This window comes from Sus scrofa, chromosome 14 (assembly GCF_000003025.6).
Source record: "Sus scrofa isolate TJ Tabasco breed Duroc chromosome 14, Sscrofa11.1, whole genome shotgun sequence".
NCBI classification, from domain to species: domain Eukaryota; kingdom Metazoa; phylum Chordata; class Mammalia; order Artiodactyla; family Suidae; genus Sus; species Sus scrofa.
In genome coordinates, this window is record NC_010456.5 from 1,014,370 (window position 1) to 1,030,374 (window position 16,005).

Genomic DNA, 16,005 nt, shown 5'->3' on the forward strand with positions numbered 1-16,005 from the left:
GGGAGTGCAAGAGGCAATCCCTTTCCAAAGAAGTGCAACCGTGCTAATAACTAGCTCAGGCAGGAGTGCGCGCCACCCCTCTTCCTTGCTGGCTTTAGAAAAGAGCATTAGAGGGAGTTCCTACTGTTGCTCAGTGGAAACGAATCCGACTAGTATCCATGAGGACTCAGGTTCAATCCCTGGCCTCACTCAGTGGGTTAAGGATCCGGTGTTGCTGTGGCTGTGGTGTACGCCGGCAGCTGTAGCTCTGATTCGACCCCTAGGCCTGGGAACCTCCATATGCCGAGGGTGTGGGCCTAAAAATAAATAAATAAATAAATAAAATGAATAAAAAGGGCATTAGCGTGAAATGAAACAATGCACACGAGCTGCAGGCCACACAGTGAATGAGGACTGCCTCGTCTCATGCTCAGCAGCATCGGGTTTCTGTTCAATGTCAAGCTGTCTCAGACAGGACATTCTGAAAACGCAAGCGATGAGACAACCTCATTAAAAACTTGTTAACTATGAAGTTTGGAAAAGACGTTTCCAAAGTTGCTGCTTCATCCTGACCTGTGGCCAGAGGGGAGCAACCAGTGGGTAGCTTCACAGGAGGGGACGGTCACACCTGGCTGCCCAGGACAAACTCCATGTTTGGGACAGCAAGCACACTCAAAGCATCCACAGGTCACTGGCTAGAAAGGAAGTTTCTAGAAACATTTCAGGCACACGGAGGGGGATCACTCAGAGGTGAGGACACACATAACAAGGCTCCCAATTTGCAGACCAGGAACGTGAAGCGTCAGCTGGTCCAGCCCACTCCTAGCCCCCTCGCTTCCTACACGGCAAGGTCCCTGGGCTCATCTCTCTTCTATCCCCCAAAGCCAGGGAGAGCCCTGCTGGGTAACACACCCAGCCCCCCCAACACACACACACACACACACACACACACTCCTGCATGGAACCCGTTACTGGTGAATTAAAGTCCTCTCAGTCTTCAGTGGGGAACAACCTACTGCCTTGCTGGGGGTATGCACCCCCAGGAGTTGCAAAGTCTCCCCCCGGGGTAACAGCTGGCACCTGGCTGGCAGCACAGCCTGTGGACCGTATCTTCCCAGGCCAAAGGGACCCACAAAAGTTACTGCTCCCTGGTGAGGGTGGAGCTGGGCCTGGCTTCCTGGAGGAGTCTGACAAGCTCAGCCACGCTTCTTTCCTCAGACTCAGCATTCCCACAAGTTCACAGGATGCCAGCCCAGGAAGGTTTATCTCCACATCACTTCAACGAAAGCAAAAATGTATCATCTACATGTATACGCATCAGGAACTGGCTAAATAAATAATATCACAGCAAGCTCCGCAGGCAATGCAAACCATCAGATCAATGCTGAAGACAACAGACTATTAAAGGCAAAGTAGAGATGATCAAACAGCACTTAAAGGTGAGCTTATTCATGTTAAGAAAAAACAGCCACAAAAGCTCATGCCCAGAAGAGTGTAGGCACCACAGCTCTACTGGAGACGACTCTGTGATCCCACATGGGGCGGCACTATCTGCCTTTGCGGGCGAGCTCTCTGGGGCCAAGCACACCTGACCTTGGAGCCTGGGGCATCAGGCAGACTGCCTATGACCACCTGTTCAGTGGGGCGGGGGCACAGGTGCATGCTCAGTTCTGGGCAGGCAACTCTCAAGTATGTTTAAATATTTTCTTTGGACTTTTCTACATCGTCTAGTTTTTCTACATTAGGAAATGCATTTTTCGGTATTTTTCTTACAAAACAATAACGTCATTTCCAAACGACAGCAGTTCCTCCAGATTTTCTTTTTACCCCAGGCCACCTCACAGCAAAGAGGAAGGTGGCCCTGAGTGCCCCCAGGAGCGCAGTTCTGCCATCCTCAGTCCAGTACCTCCGGCCATCAGCCAAGCCAGACTCTGCATTTCCAAGTCCCCAACACCGCAAATCTCATCTGCTGGTGTCACACCTCACTCACCTCCACATCTGTGCCATTCTGCCCCATCAAGTTGGACCCACCCATTTACCCCCAAAAGGGTCATAAATGAGTCTGGGTGATGGGCCTAGCTGCCCAGGTTTGAGCTCTGGGTCCCTTTAGCAGCTGTGTGACCCCAGGCCAGCTACTTAACCCCCTGGCCCCTAGAATTCTGAGCTGTAAGGCGGAGCTGGCCTTAAAAGGAACCTGTGTCATTTATAACACCACTCGGCATGATGGATGATAACCACTAATGTTAGAAATGATGTTAAAATCTACCACGAAACGGCCCAGGGCCATTTGCTAAGCCTTTAATGAGACCATCACATTGTAGTGGCCTAATCCTGCTTAAGGCAGAGCCTTCAAAAACCAACTCTGGGAGTTCCCATTGTGGCTCAGCAGAAACGAATCTGACTAGGATCCATGAGGATGAAGGTTCAATCCCTGGCCTTGCTCAGTGCGTTAAGGATCCAGTGTTGCCATGGACTATGGTATGGGTTGCAGACGTGGCTCGGATCTGGCATTGCTGTGGCTGTGGTGCAGGCCGGCAGCTGCAGCTCCAATTCGACCCCTAGCCTGGGACCTCCATAAGCAGTGGTTGCAGCCCTAAAAAGACCAAAAACAAAAATACCGCCCCCCCAATTCTGCCAAGTTTCACAGTTTGCTCTTTCTATAAGGACTTCTCCCCAAAGAAACTGATCAGAGGGAGAAAGAGCTTTGTCCTGGCTATCTGAGGAAATCCACCTCTTTCTTCTATGCAACTCCAAGCTCTGGTCTTGGCCTGTGACTCTCACCTCCGGTCCTAAAAGACGTCACCCTGCAGGGTGGCACCTGCTTACCTGAGGACACCTCGGGACAGGCGCCGCTGATATGAGCAACTGACTCATGCAGGGACCTAACATTCACACTTCACAGCAAAAAGAGGAAGACCCGTGGATGGGAGGAGGACACGGAGAGGCATCCCCTGGCCCTGCTGGCACACCGAACACTCCCAAGGGACTGCACTGCCCACCCCACAGTCCTGCCACTCTGCGCTCCAGGCCACCCCCACTGCCTCCTGTGCCCCAGGGGTGAGGCCCACACGGGGACAGCAGGAGCAGTGCCCACAGCTGCCAGCCACCTGAGACATCAGCATTCAATGGGGAATCACTTCATTGATTTAACTCTAAGACATTCAGTCACTGGGGGGAGTCAGCTGGGGCCCCAGTGAGAATGCTGCCTCTCAGAGAGTATCCATCAAACGGCCCTCCCCAGTCTTGGATGCGGCTGCCACTGGATCATCAGAGTTTCAAGTGGTTGGAGTAGGGACGTCTGAAGAGATGCAGAGCCATCAAGGTCCACGATGGGAGGGGGCGCTGGCCCAGGGTCATCCCCAACAGCCAGGTGCAGGGCCTCCCCAGGCTGGCCATGCACAGCTTCTGCCACTGCTCGGTGTCTCCATCCTCCACTCCCATTCATGGAGGCCAAGGTCATGCCAGCTCAGTGGGAGACAGACCCAACCCACAGCCCTGCACCCATAACACCTGCTGTCCAGGGAGAAGAAGGCCCTGATCAATGGTCACAGGAGGACTCAGGTGCAAGTGCCTATGGGCTCATCACAAACAGGACAGAATCAGGGGGCAGGACCAACAGAGTGTGGTCAGTGCCGAGGAAGCCAGCAGGTCAGCAAGTGTCCAACTGGGGCAGTTTGGTGAATTCAAAGGTCAGTGGGCCAATGCATAAGCTAAACCGTGTCTCAGGTGCAGACACCCAGGAGGCCTGTGACAGGGCTGGGTCTGGGAGCATGGGGATAGTGGAACTCTGCACCTGAAACCAGAGGCTGCCCCAAGGAGAGGGCAGGTGACTGGGCCTCTGCTCAGGAAGGCTCCAGGCTCTGCATGCTCCTCCGGCCTCATCCACACCACCCCCAGACCTGTTGGTGGTGCATGCCCAGAGCCCACGGCCACTCGCCTGGCCCTGAATGCATGAGCACCCCACACAGAGCACATGCTGGGTCAGGTCTCTGAGGCAGGAAGGGATGCTGGACGGGGGAGAGGCCTGGCCAGCACGGCCGAGCCAATGCTGAAAGCTCCTGCTCCCAGCAGGAGCTCCATCTCAGTGCAGCTGGGGTCAGGGCAGAGCCCAGGCACCCTTCCTGCTCCCCCTACCTGTACCCCAAGACCTGCCCCTTCCCAGGCCAGCAGGACTTCCAGGCCCTCTCCAGCTGCTCTCTGTAGCGCCTGCGGTCTAGAAGGTGGGAGGCAGAGCTCCATCCCAGGCCAGCAGAAGCAGCAGCGAGGTCCTGTGGGCACATTCTCAGCTCCCCACAGCCCCGCGAGTTTGCCCAGTTTGCCCCTGTGTAAACCCTCCAGCTGATTGTTACCTGAAGTTGGAATGCCATAGTCTGGATGATGCAGTTTCACATTGGATTGACACTTTCTTTGTTGCTCAGTAATGGTTTCATTTATCTTGTCTCCGTATGTGGTTCTGAAGCTCTTCTGAGCACAAAACCACTTCTTTTTTTTTTTTTTGTCTTTTTTGTCTTTTGTTGTTGTTGTTGCTATTTCTTGGCCGCTCCTGTGGCATATGGAGATTCCAGGCTAGGGTCAAATCGGAGCTATAGCCACCGGCCTACGCCAGAGCCACAGCAACGCGGAATCCGAGTCACGTCTGCAACCTGCACCACAGCTCACGGCAACGCTGGATCGTTAACCCACTGAGCAAGGCCAGGGACCGAACCCGCAACCTCATGGTTCCTAGTCGGATTCGTTAACCACTGCGCCACGACGGGAACTCCACAAAACCACTTCTTAAGGGACCTATGTTGGTCTCCTATGGCTGCTATAACAAATTACCGCAAACCTGGTGGCTTAAAACAGCATAAATTTATGGCGTTCCCAACGTGGCAAAGTGAAAACAAATCCAACTAGGAACCCTGAGACTGCAGGTTCTATCCCTGGCCTCACTCAGTGGGTTAAAGATCCGGCATTGCAGTGAGCTGTGGCGTAGCTCACAGATGCGGCTTGGATCCTGCCTTGCTGTGGCTGTGGCGTAGACTGGTGGCTACAGCTCCGATTAAACCCCTAGCCTGGGAACCTCCATAGGCCGCAGGTGTGGTCCTAAAAAGCAAAAAAAAAACGAACAAACAACAACAACAAAAAACCCACCCAAACAAACAGCATAAATTTATTACCCCAACAGTTCTGGAGGTCATAAGTCTGCCTGCCATAGGACTGACTGGGCTAAAATCCAAGAGTTGGCAGAGTTCCTTCCAGAGGCTCTAGGGAGAACTGCCACCTTGCCTTCTCCTGCTTCCAGAGCCCTCTCCTGCATTCCTTGGCTCACCGCTCATTCCTCTACCTGAAAGCGAGGAAAGAGGGACAGGCCAAAGAGACCACTCTGGCATAAGGATCACTTTGAGCTGAAGGTAACTGAGAATAGCAGCTACAAGAGGAGCTCCCTGCCCTCCGCCACTTGCCTAAAAGCAGAACATAAATCTCTCTGCAAAAGTGAACCCGAGATAGCGCTGACTCTGCATAATGCACCTTACTGAACACCCTTTATCCACCATAGGCTTCCGAGCCACCTTCTCACAACTGACTGTCCCCTGAGCCCAGCCCCCCTCGCCTTTGTCCTGTCACTTCACAATGTATTGCCCTTTGTTAAAATGATACATCAGCCCCAAGCCTAATGGTGTCTTTGGGTTATTCTTTTATGTGAAGCCCCTGTGCATGTAACAATATTAAATTATGTATGCCTTTTCCTCTGTGAATCTCTCGTCAATTTAATTCACAGGCTCCACTTCCAGAACCTAAGAAAGTAGAGGAAGTTTTTCCGTCCCTATGCCAGCACCATAGCATCTTCTTTCCTCTCTGCCCTCCTGACTCCAACTAGGACCCTTAGGACACGCAGGGTCTATGCAGATAAACTGGAATAATCTCCCTATCCCAACACCCTCAACTTAATCACACCTGCAAAGTCCCTTTAACAGGTAAGGGAACCAGCATATTTGCAGGTTCCAGGGATTAGACTGTGAGCATCTTTAGGGACCGTTACTCTGGCTCCTGCAGCCTCAGAGCGGACCTCACTGTTATTGGGGAATGTGGCCCCATGTGGGCACAACTCCTGATTTTTTTTTTTCCTGGAAAAAATTAGATTTTTAGGTGGTCTCCCAACTTCTTGATGCTGAAAAGAAATTAAGATGTAATTGTTTAACCCTGGAAGTTCATACAAAACTTGTGTCTTCTGAGGGCTGAGAAAGCCAGCCTGAGAGCTCAGAGTCCACCTAGGGCTGCGTGGGGCGGCCAGAGGGGAGGCCGCCACTCCTGCACATTCTCCATGAGGACAGACCCTGGGAGATGCCGACACAGAAATCCGTGCTAGGAAACATCAGAAAGAGGGCGATCGTAAAGTAGTGTTGATTTTTTAAGAATGCTGGTTGAATGGAAATGCAAATGACTGTTAATAGGAACTGGAAAATAACAAGAAGGAAACCACACATTCCAAGGCAATCTGCTTGATGAGTAATTCAGATGCAAATTTTACCCTAATTTTGGAGGGATTACAAGCACCCCCATTCACAGCCCTATTCCTATGTTAATTCTAATCTCAGAGCCCCCCCCCTCCACTGTTCCCAGTCTGGGCACTTTCCCGCCACTGTCTCTTTTTTATGAGGCCTCCAAGCACTGGTGGCTTTTCCAAGCCACCACGGTGGCATTTCTGGTGTGTTTCTGGCCCTCTCCCTGGACCAGCTCCCCGGGACAGCCCCCGCCCTAGTTTTTTTGCTTTCGCACGCTTCAGTCCTACTGGATACGGGGCCCGGTGTGCACCTCACTTTCCAAAACTGCGTTTGAAGGAAAACCCTGGACAGCAGCCACACCTGCTTCTTAACGCAGAACCATCAGGACCTAGGACCAGGTCCACCCATGCTCCACCTGCTGCCTGCCTTGGTGTCTGTGGCCTTGATGCACTTCTTACTGAGCAGATGTGACAGGGAGAAACCAAGAGATCTAAGCAACCCTAATTACAAAGGGAGGCAGTCAAGGCCCCCAGCCCCCTGTCTACCTCTGCTGTGACATGTCCACAGGGACCTGAATCAGCTGCCCAGGGACAGGACCCAGGAGCAGCCCCAGGCCCAAAGAGCACCTGCCCGCATCACAGACCCAGCCCCAGACACGTGCTGACCTGCCAGATGGACAGATGGACGTCTCATAGACACACTCCTCCAGTCTTTGAGGCAGTGATGGGTCACTCAGGTTCTAGTCACTCAGTTACAGGGATCGGAGGCTTGCCTGATTACTCAGCCAGTCCCCACTCAGACTGAGCTGTGAGAACCAAAAACCCATCTGCACGAACGACAAGACAATTCTGGGATGCACTCGGCCCCACTGTCCACATTTCCCCATGGATGAAATGGGGGCAATCGTACGTCAACCCAGTTACTTAGAGGATTAAACGAGGTCACTGTTGTCAAGCCCTAAGAACCAAAAAAAGCAAACTCTGGTTTTTATGTATTCTTCTACTCAGAAACTTACAGAGCCTTTTTGGATTTTTCTAGTAGAAAATAACAAATCACACCATCTGGCAAAAAAGAAGAGAAAAAAGAAAACGCTGGCTCCTTGGCAGCAAACCCTAATGAGCCAAGGCCCCACTGCCCGGCCCCGCTGGCCTCACCTCTCCTGGGGCTGAACGCGCTGGCTGGCTCCCTGGCCCCGCACTGGCCACAGGGAAGACGGCGCTCAGGATGCAGTCTGGCTCAGCCAACGCCTCCTCACAGGGAGCTTGCTGCCCAGGGCGACTGTCCTGACACCACGGCGTCTCTGGTTGCAGCCTGGGTGGGGCCACGGAGACAGGCCACAGGCAGCTGGGCCCACTGGGGCCACGACAAGGGGCCGTTCAGCAGCAGGACAAGGCCCCCACAGTGAGCCTGCCTCGGGCCGTGGAACACGCTTGCCCCATTCTTGTCCCTTTCAATGGCCAGCTGTGTGCAATGTGGGTCCGATTGTTCTCCTGGGTGGCTCACTCAGGGGTGCAGGCAGGGCCGGCCCAGGCCGAGGCAGGAGGAAGGAGCTTCCATCCCGGGGAGAAAGGCGCCTTAGAGCCCAGTGGGGAAAGGGGTGGGGTGCTGCCAAGGGTGGGCCCCTGGGTGCCCGAGGATCATGCAGGCCAGGCCATGTGCTCACCAGGGGCCTCGGGGTAAGGCTGGGAGCTGCCCCTCTTCCAGGCTCTCTTGTAGGGCTCTGGGCAAGCTCCTTAGTCTCTCGAGTGTCAGTGTCCAGCCTTGAAAACTGGGACAGTGGAGACATCTGGTTGGGTGCTGGCCATGCGGTGGTGGTAAGGTGAGGATGGCACACAGCCCCCTGCACCAGCCCAAAGGCCAACACAGGAAGAATGCTGGCAAGGTGTCACCTCGTCTGCCTCCTGACTGCTACCCAGCAGGATGTCCTGCAAGTGGGCCTAACCCAGGGACAACCACAAAGTCTGTGAAGGGTGGCTGGGCGGGGTTCCCTAGCACCAGTACAGCCCTGGCTGTCCCCACCACCCTGCAGGGCCTGGAAGGGGGCACAGCGTGGGGATGGTGATGCCCACACCTGGTTGTGAACCAGCATGAAGAGGTGGCACATGCTGCAGTTCCACCTCCCATACGTGGCCTCCGACCCATAACCACCCTCAACAGGGAGCAGGCCTGCAGCTCTACGGCTGCCACGAGCCGTTCCATGCTCCACGACGGGAGGACATGGGCCTGGCACGCAGCAGTGCCTGGTGGTGCTGGGTGCTGACCTACTTGTGCCACCCACAGCAGGCACAGGCTCCTGATGTCTGCCTCTGGTCACGGCGGTCCCCAGGATGGAGGCCTGGCTAACATGTCCAGCACTAAGGAAGCTGGGATGAGACGTGGGCAGACACAGGGTGACTGCTGCACACACTGGGTGCCCAAGCCTTGGTCATACACTGGACCGGGACCTGTTACACCCATTGGACAGACAGAGCTACACTATACAAGAGGCCCACACCCTGTCCTGGCAGGACAGAAACTTGCTTGGTTCCAGACCTCAACTCTAAACTCCCTTAAACCCAGCCACCAAGGTCCAGACCCATCCCACACGCTGAGACAAACAGCACACAGGCAGCTGCCAGCACGATGGCCCCTTCTAACCGGATGGTTCCTAACGATCCGCCAGGGCAGGGGAGGGGTCACCTGTGCTGGTACAGCGAGACAGTGACAAGAAGCGATGCTGCCGACCCTGCAGGGAGCGGCCCCTCCTGAACCCAGGCACCTCTCACCTTCCTCCCCTCAGAGCCTTTGGCGACAAGGCCCTGAGCATCAGACCTGGAGACAAGTCACACGAGAGGCAGGATGGTCATGGCTGATGCTCCGGTGGGCTTGGTGGGAATGTCACACCCTGGGATGGCTTGAGGAAGACTTTCAGAGCCTCCCAGGGCCTTGTGGCGACTCTCATCAGAAATCCAAGAAGGCACGCTTGACGATCTGGCAGATGGAGCCAGGTGACTGTGACTCAGCTAGTGACAGAGCTGGGCTCATGAAATTAGAGAAAACCTAAATCCATCCCATCATGAGTTAAAAGTGGCTCCAGTCAAACCAGCACTACGAAAACACTTTATTCTGTCACTCATGAGAGACAAGGATGTTTCTAGATTTAAAGATACATTGAGGCAATGAGCTGAAGTATTCTTCATACTCATTGACTAGAATTATATATAATTCATGTATTTTAAGACATTTAGAAGGTCTGAAATATACTTTATAGTTTTAGGATATTTTCATTAAGACTTATAATACATGAGCTAACCATTTTCAAGAACAGTTTCTTTGAATCCTTTAAGGTCTAATTGCTGAGAGTCGAAACCACTCTGGTCTGAAAATTGTCTATGAAGGTAATTAACTCTGAAGGCAATTTTCTTAAAGTGGCAGTAATCTTTTTTTTTTTTTTTTTTCCCCTAGGGCCGCACCCGCAGCATATGGAGGTTCCCCGGCTAGGGGTCGAATCGGAGCTGTAGCTGCTGGCCTACGCCACAGCCACAGCAACGCGGGATCCGAGCCGCATCTGCGACCAACATCACAGCTCACGGCAACACTGGATCCCCAACCCACTGAGCGAGGCCAGGGAATCTAACCCACAACCTCATGGTTCCCAGTTGGATTTGTTAACCATTGAGAAAGCAGCAGTAATCTTATATGAAACATCCATGGGGAACCACACTTCCTCAGTGATAAAAGATTTTACAAAGAAATCAAGGTACCAAACAGAAGCTAAGGATTTCAAACAGTAGCTTTCACCACCCACAAATAATGAGATGCAAAATTCAATTTCGCTTCCATCGAAAAGGCGCTCCTCTGATCTGCACTAGCTCAACAGACTGATCTCAAGATCTCTGCAGCCCGCCCAGACCTCAGGCCCCAAATGCACTGATTGAAAGGTCAATTCGATTTATGGTAAAAAGCAAAAGAAGTGTCTATGTTTAAAAACCTACTTACAGGTACTTGTACCTTGGCCAAAAGTTAGCAAAGAACCCACTGCACAAATTTTGGTCAAATGAAAACCAACTGACACATGCTCAATCTCACCACATTGCAGCATCAATTTTAAGCATCAGGGACACACAGCATAATAATTCTGCTGTCATCATATGGCCTTGGTCACTGCTGCCAAGCACCAGCCAGGGTGTGGAAAAGTGCCAGGGACAGACTGGCCTGCTTTCAGTCTCACCCAGCCCAGCCCAGTAGTCCAGCCCTCCCTCTGGCCTGACCCTCATCGTGTTGGCCACTTGGGACACGGGGCTTCTCTCCTACGGCCCCCTCACCTGCACATGGCTGTTCCCAGGTACGCTGACCCCTTTGGCCCTGGCCTCTGCTCGGGCACCTTGCACCCATCAGCCATCCAGGGCATCCTCTGCACCCTTCAAATGCAGCCTGGGTAACATGCTCCAGATCTCCCGGAAAAAAGGAGGTGTGATGGAAAGACCATCAAGGGGGCTCTCAGGGGGTCTACACAATGGACAGACTGCCCTGGGGACTCTCAGAAGTACGCGTGATGGACAGGCCATGGTCCACTTGGAGGAAACATGAGTTTCCAGGCAGGGAACCCAAAGGTCCCACCACATCAGGGCCGCAGCCAGGAGAGATGTGGTCAGAGTGCTGATTCCAAAAGGGCGACCCTGGGCTCTGACCACCAAGCCTGGGGCCAGGCTATGTCAGGGTGTCCTGGCCATGAGAAGGGTGAAGGGAGCCCAGAGGCAGCGGGAGAAAGAAGGAACCCCCCCAAGTGGGGGCTCCTTCTTGGGGCTGTAGGGACCCCCAATGCCCAGCCCCCAGCTGCCATCCTGACTACTGCCTGCATGCACGACCCCAGGTCCCTCGCACCACTTCACCTCCACACCGGACCAATGCTTTCTGTTTCCTTCCTACCTGGGCCTGCACTAAAATCCCATTAAACAGTGGCCTCTGATCAGCAATGCAGGTCAGGCTCAACCACAAGGATGAAGGCCTGGGGGCTGGTGGGAGGGCGGGCACCTCATGCGGGCAGGGAGGAGGGGGATGTGCGGGCACTGGCAGTGCCTCCCAGAGCTCTTGTCCCACAGTTGTTTATTTTTCTTATTCTTTGCTTTTTAGGCTGCACCCAAGGCATATGGACATTCCCAGGCTAGGGGTCGAGTCAGAGCTACAGCTGCCAGCCACAGCCACAGCCACACAATGCAGGATCTGAGCTGTGTCAATGACCCAACACCACAGCTCACGGCAATGCCGGATCCTTAACTCACTGATCGAGGCCAGGGATGCAACCCACATCCTTATGGATACTGGTCAGGTTCATAACCCACTGAGCCATAAGGGGAGCTCCATCCCACAGCTGTTTCAACGTTTCTCTTCTCCAGTGCACATGCAACTCAATGTGCACATGCCTAAAGCGTGCAGGTAAGGACTTGCCAACCGTCACATGTGAGGCTGGTAAGTCCTGTGTTACTAACGCCCCCTCCCCAGCCAGGGCACCGGAAGCACATCTCAGGTCCTTCCCATCCCTGCTGGCCATAGCCTCTGGGCCCTGACTAGGTCTACTACCCCTATCCCTGTGTGGCCTGGGTCATGGTCAGAGCCAGAGCAATGGGAGGGGCTCCGTGGGATGGATGCCGAGGGCTGCCCAGGCCTCACCCATGGCCCCACTGATGCAGAAGGAGGGGCTTCACGCGTTCAAGCTTCCCAGTGTCTATTAAATGCAAACAGCTCTGCAAAGAACACTGAGCTTCTTGTTGGGTCACAGCAGCACAGGAAGAAGTATAAGGAACTGGCCAGCTTCTGGGTGCCTGCAAAACCTCAGAGGAGTGGGTGCTTGCAGCAAGGATGGGCAGGCGCCAGCACGATCTGAAACATCAGAAGCTGCCTGGAAATACAGTCCAAGGTAAAATTTGCAAAGACGGGATTTTCACTTCTGCAGGTGCCCAAGAGCTGACAGAGAATCTGCACCTCACAGCTTCCCTGCCTGAGCTCTGGTGTCAAAACCTACTCGTGGGGGTTCCCATGCATGCAGGCCTGGAGGCGATCAGCACTAGTACTGCTTGGCTAGGCTGTGGTCCTCGGCCCGCCCTCCTCACCCCTCCCCAGTAAGGAAGCAAGCCAGACAAGTGGGCACAGACCCTGGGGCAGCACTGGAACCTGGTTCACATGCACCAGGCAAATAGCTATGCCACCGTGTGCCGGGACCATCCACAAACTCCGAGGACAGCCGAGCATAAGCAGCCAACACTGCGTCTAGAAAACCCGAGTCACCCAGGAGGAACACGCGTAACAGCTGCAGACGCCACTCCTGCAGCAGCGCCAGCTGCTCCCCACCCCCACCTTCCTTTCCGAGGGGTCTGCTCCTCATCCTCCTCCCACATGGAGGCTCCTGGGTCACCTTCTGGGGATTGCAGAGTAGACATGCGCGGTCCAGTTGTTCCTGCACAGTCTCTAGCCACTGTGGAGGATAAATGAGGCTGCCCCAAAAAGTGTGTCTTGGACCCCACCCACCCATAACTGCCAGGCCATGCATGGGCAGCTGCCAAAGGAGGACTTTCACAGGGCACAGAGGGACAGGACAGCCCTGGGCCCGTAGCACCGACATCTACCCCACCCACTCCACCCCCTCCTCCGCAGAGCCCAGCTTCCTTATGTGAGTCTGCTGTCAGTCCTGTGCGGGCTCAGGTGCATGCAGCTCAAGGCACACCTCCACCTGCAGTGTGGGTGGGGCTGGGGCCACAAGAAGGTAAGCACAGGCCCTGACCTCACCAGGCTCCCAGCGTGGGTGGGACAGTGCATCCTGGACAGCACAGAGGGAGTCTGAACACAAAGGGCATTTAGGGGACACAGAGGACATCTGGGGGACACAAGGGGCATTTGGGGACACAGGGTGCTGCTGCCCAGAGTCAGGGCCCAGGTGTGAGCTCCTGAAGGCAGCCGTCAGACATGGGGTACCTGGGGAATTCACACACTCCAAGGGCACAAGCCCCCACCATGTACACGCACGCCCCACCACGTGCAGAGTAACTGCACCCACACCCAGCAAAAACCCACGCCATGGCAAGTCCCCAATATGACAGCAGAGCCAGTGCAACGGGTTCTCCTGTCACTCCACCCATGATAATAAACTTGTTTTCTGTTTAGAGCCTTATTTCTTAGACTCTATCTCACTTGTTTAACAGTGTTTCCAAATTCTGCACACACAGAGGGGTGATTTTACGCAGCCTGAGGGACTCTGGGTCCTCTTCTACCCGGCCCTCCCTCCAACCTCCACCACACCTTTCTGCCCACTGCCCCTGGCAGCACAGCCCTCATGCGCCCACCCAGGTCTTCATCTGCCCAGGAGCCAGGAGACACTCGTGACATGGACACTCAGTCATGAGTGTGTGTATACACACACACAGTCCTATAATGTCTCATCACACAGAGCCTAGCAATGCGGGGCGGGGGGGAGGGGGTCCTTCACCAGCTGCTGAAACACATTCTACATACAGCAGCCACCAATGCAATGCTGGCTCGTGGTAGACAAACAGGCCAGTGAGAGGCAAAGGAGAATCCCTGACAGGAACCAGTTTACAGGAGACTAACGTACCACAGAGTGGGAGTTCAATTCACTGGTCAAAGGATGAATTATTAAATAATGAGGGCTGGCACACTGGAAGGAAAGCAAATTGGACTCCCTCTCTCCCAGGCACCTTGCTCCAGGTTCTGCAAAAGCGTGCAATGCTGCTCCAGAGCAGAATCTGTACACCAAACAACAGAACGCCTGCCAGCTCAGGAGACAGCCTGTGGAGCCTTCCTAACAAACCCGGGTGCCCAGAAGCTGTAAAAGCAAAGGGAGACATGCTCAACTGTGCAGTGATTTCATCTTGATGACAAGCGACACTTTAATAAATTTAACTGGCAAACCACAGAACTGGAAATACATGTCTACAAGGCGGAAGAGAATTGTCAACATCTCTAACAAGTCAACAGCCCCTACCAATGGGCGCAGGAAGGAGACACACCCCGAGAGAAACATGGGCAAAGAACACAAATGGGCGAGTCACAGACGCGTGGGATCTCTGAGCACAAACTCACCAGATGCAAGGGTACACCCGTCGAGTAACAAAGCTGCAGCTCTGCGGCCCCTCTATGACCAACAAAGTCAGAGAGGCCACTCCTGCCAAGAGAACGTGCGGGAGCAGGCCAGGCACTTGTCCCCACATGGACCAGGGACGGGACGGACTGCTAGATCTTTTTGGAAAGTGATCTGGCATCATCTATAAAACAAAGAGACACACACCCTGACCCAGCAGGGCCACTCCCTGAAATCCACGCCTGAATCACAGCCGCACGCATGTGGCCAGGGTATTTACGGTAGCGCTGTTTACACTGGCTGTGTTCCTTTTCTGTGGCAGCTCTGATAAATGACCATAAGCTGGGAGGCTCAGAACAACAGGAAATCTAACCTCTCCTGGTTCTTTCTGGAGGCCTGGAGTTTGCAGTGTCACTGGGCTGAAAGCGAGGTGTCAGCAGGGCCACGCTCCCTCTGGGGCTCTAGGGGAGAGGTCTTCCTTGCTCCTTCCAGCTTCTGGTGGCTTCTGGCCTTCCTTGGTTTGTGGCCACTGTATTAGTCAGCGTCCCCAGAGAAACAAAATCAATAGGATGTGTATATACAGAGAAAGTGATTTATTCGAATGAATCAGATCACATGACCATGGAGGTTGCCAAGCTCTGAGATCTGCAGTCAGCAAGCTGGACCCAGAAGAGCTGATGGTGCAAGTTCCACCTCTAGTCCAAATCTCGAAGGACTGATGCCCCAGCTCAAAGACAGCCAGGCTGAGGTGGGGATTCAGGTCCTCGACTGATTGGACGAGGCCCACCCACGTGGGGAGGGTAATCTGCTTTACTCCACCTACACTGTCAAAGGCTAATCTCACCCCGACACACCCAGAATCAGGTCTGACCAAGTGTCTGGGCACTGCTGGCACAGCCAAGCTGACACAGCCATCAGGCCATCACGCCCACATCACTCTATCTCTGCTTCCATCTTCACGTCACCTTCTCCTCGTGTCTTTCACATCTCCCCTGCCTCCCTTTCTAAAGAACACTTGTGATGGCATCTAGAGCCCATCAGATAACCCAGGATCATCTCCCCATGCGAGATTCTTTTTTTTTTTTTTGTCTTTTTGCTATTTCTTGGGCCGCTCCCGCGGCATATGGAGGTTCCCAGGCGAGGGGTTGAATCGGAGCTGTAGCCACCGGCCTACGCCAGAGCCACAGCAACGCGGGATCCGAGCCACGTCTGCAACCTACACCACAGCTCACGGCAACGCCGGATCGTTAACCCACTGAGCAAGGGCAGGGACCGAACCCGCAACTTCATGGTTCCTAGTCGGATTCGTTAACCACTGCGCCACGACGGGAACTCCCCCATGTGAGATTCTTAAATGCATCACACCTGCAAAGATCCCATTTCTCGAAAAGGTAACACTCAGAGGTTCCAGGGATTAGAATGTGACTTCTTGGGGGGCTATTCCTCATCTTATGACAAAAGACCAAAACC

The 16,005-nt window shown here is 53.9% G+C and overlaps 1 protein-coding gene across 9 annotated transcripts in view; it reads right to left on the reverse strand.

Moving 5' to 3' along the window:
• SEMA4D (semaphorin 4D) overlaps positions 1-16,005 on the reverse strand; it is a 121,449-nt gene that overhangs the window by 57,296 nt on the left and 48,148 nt on the right. The window contains exon 1 of one of the 9 annotated variants that reach the window (XM_021073818.1): positions 7,619-9,910. The exons of 7 other annotated variants lie outside the window; for them this stretch is intronic. The gene's annotated coding sequence lies outside the window, so the exon portion shown is untranslated. Of the gene's footprint in view, positions 1-7,618; positions 9,911-16,005 lie in introns of those variants that run through there. One more of the 9 variants, XM_005670397.3, reaches the window with a different exon arrangement.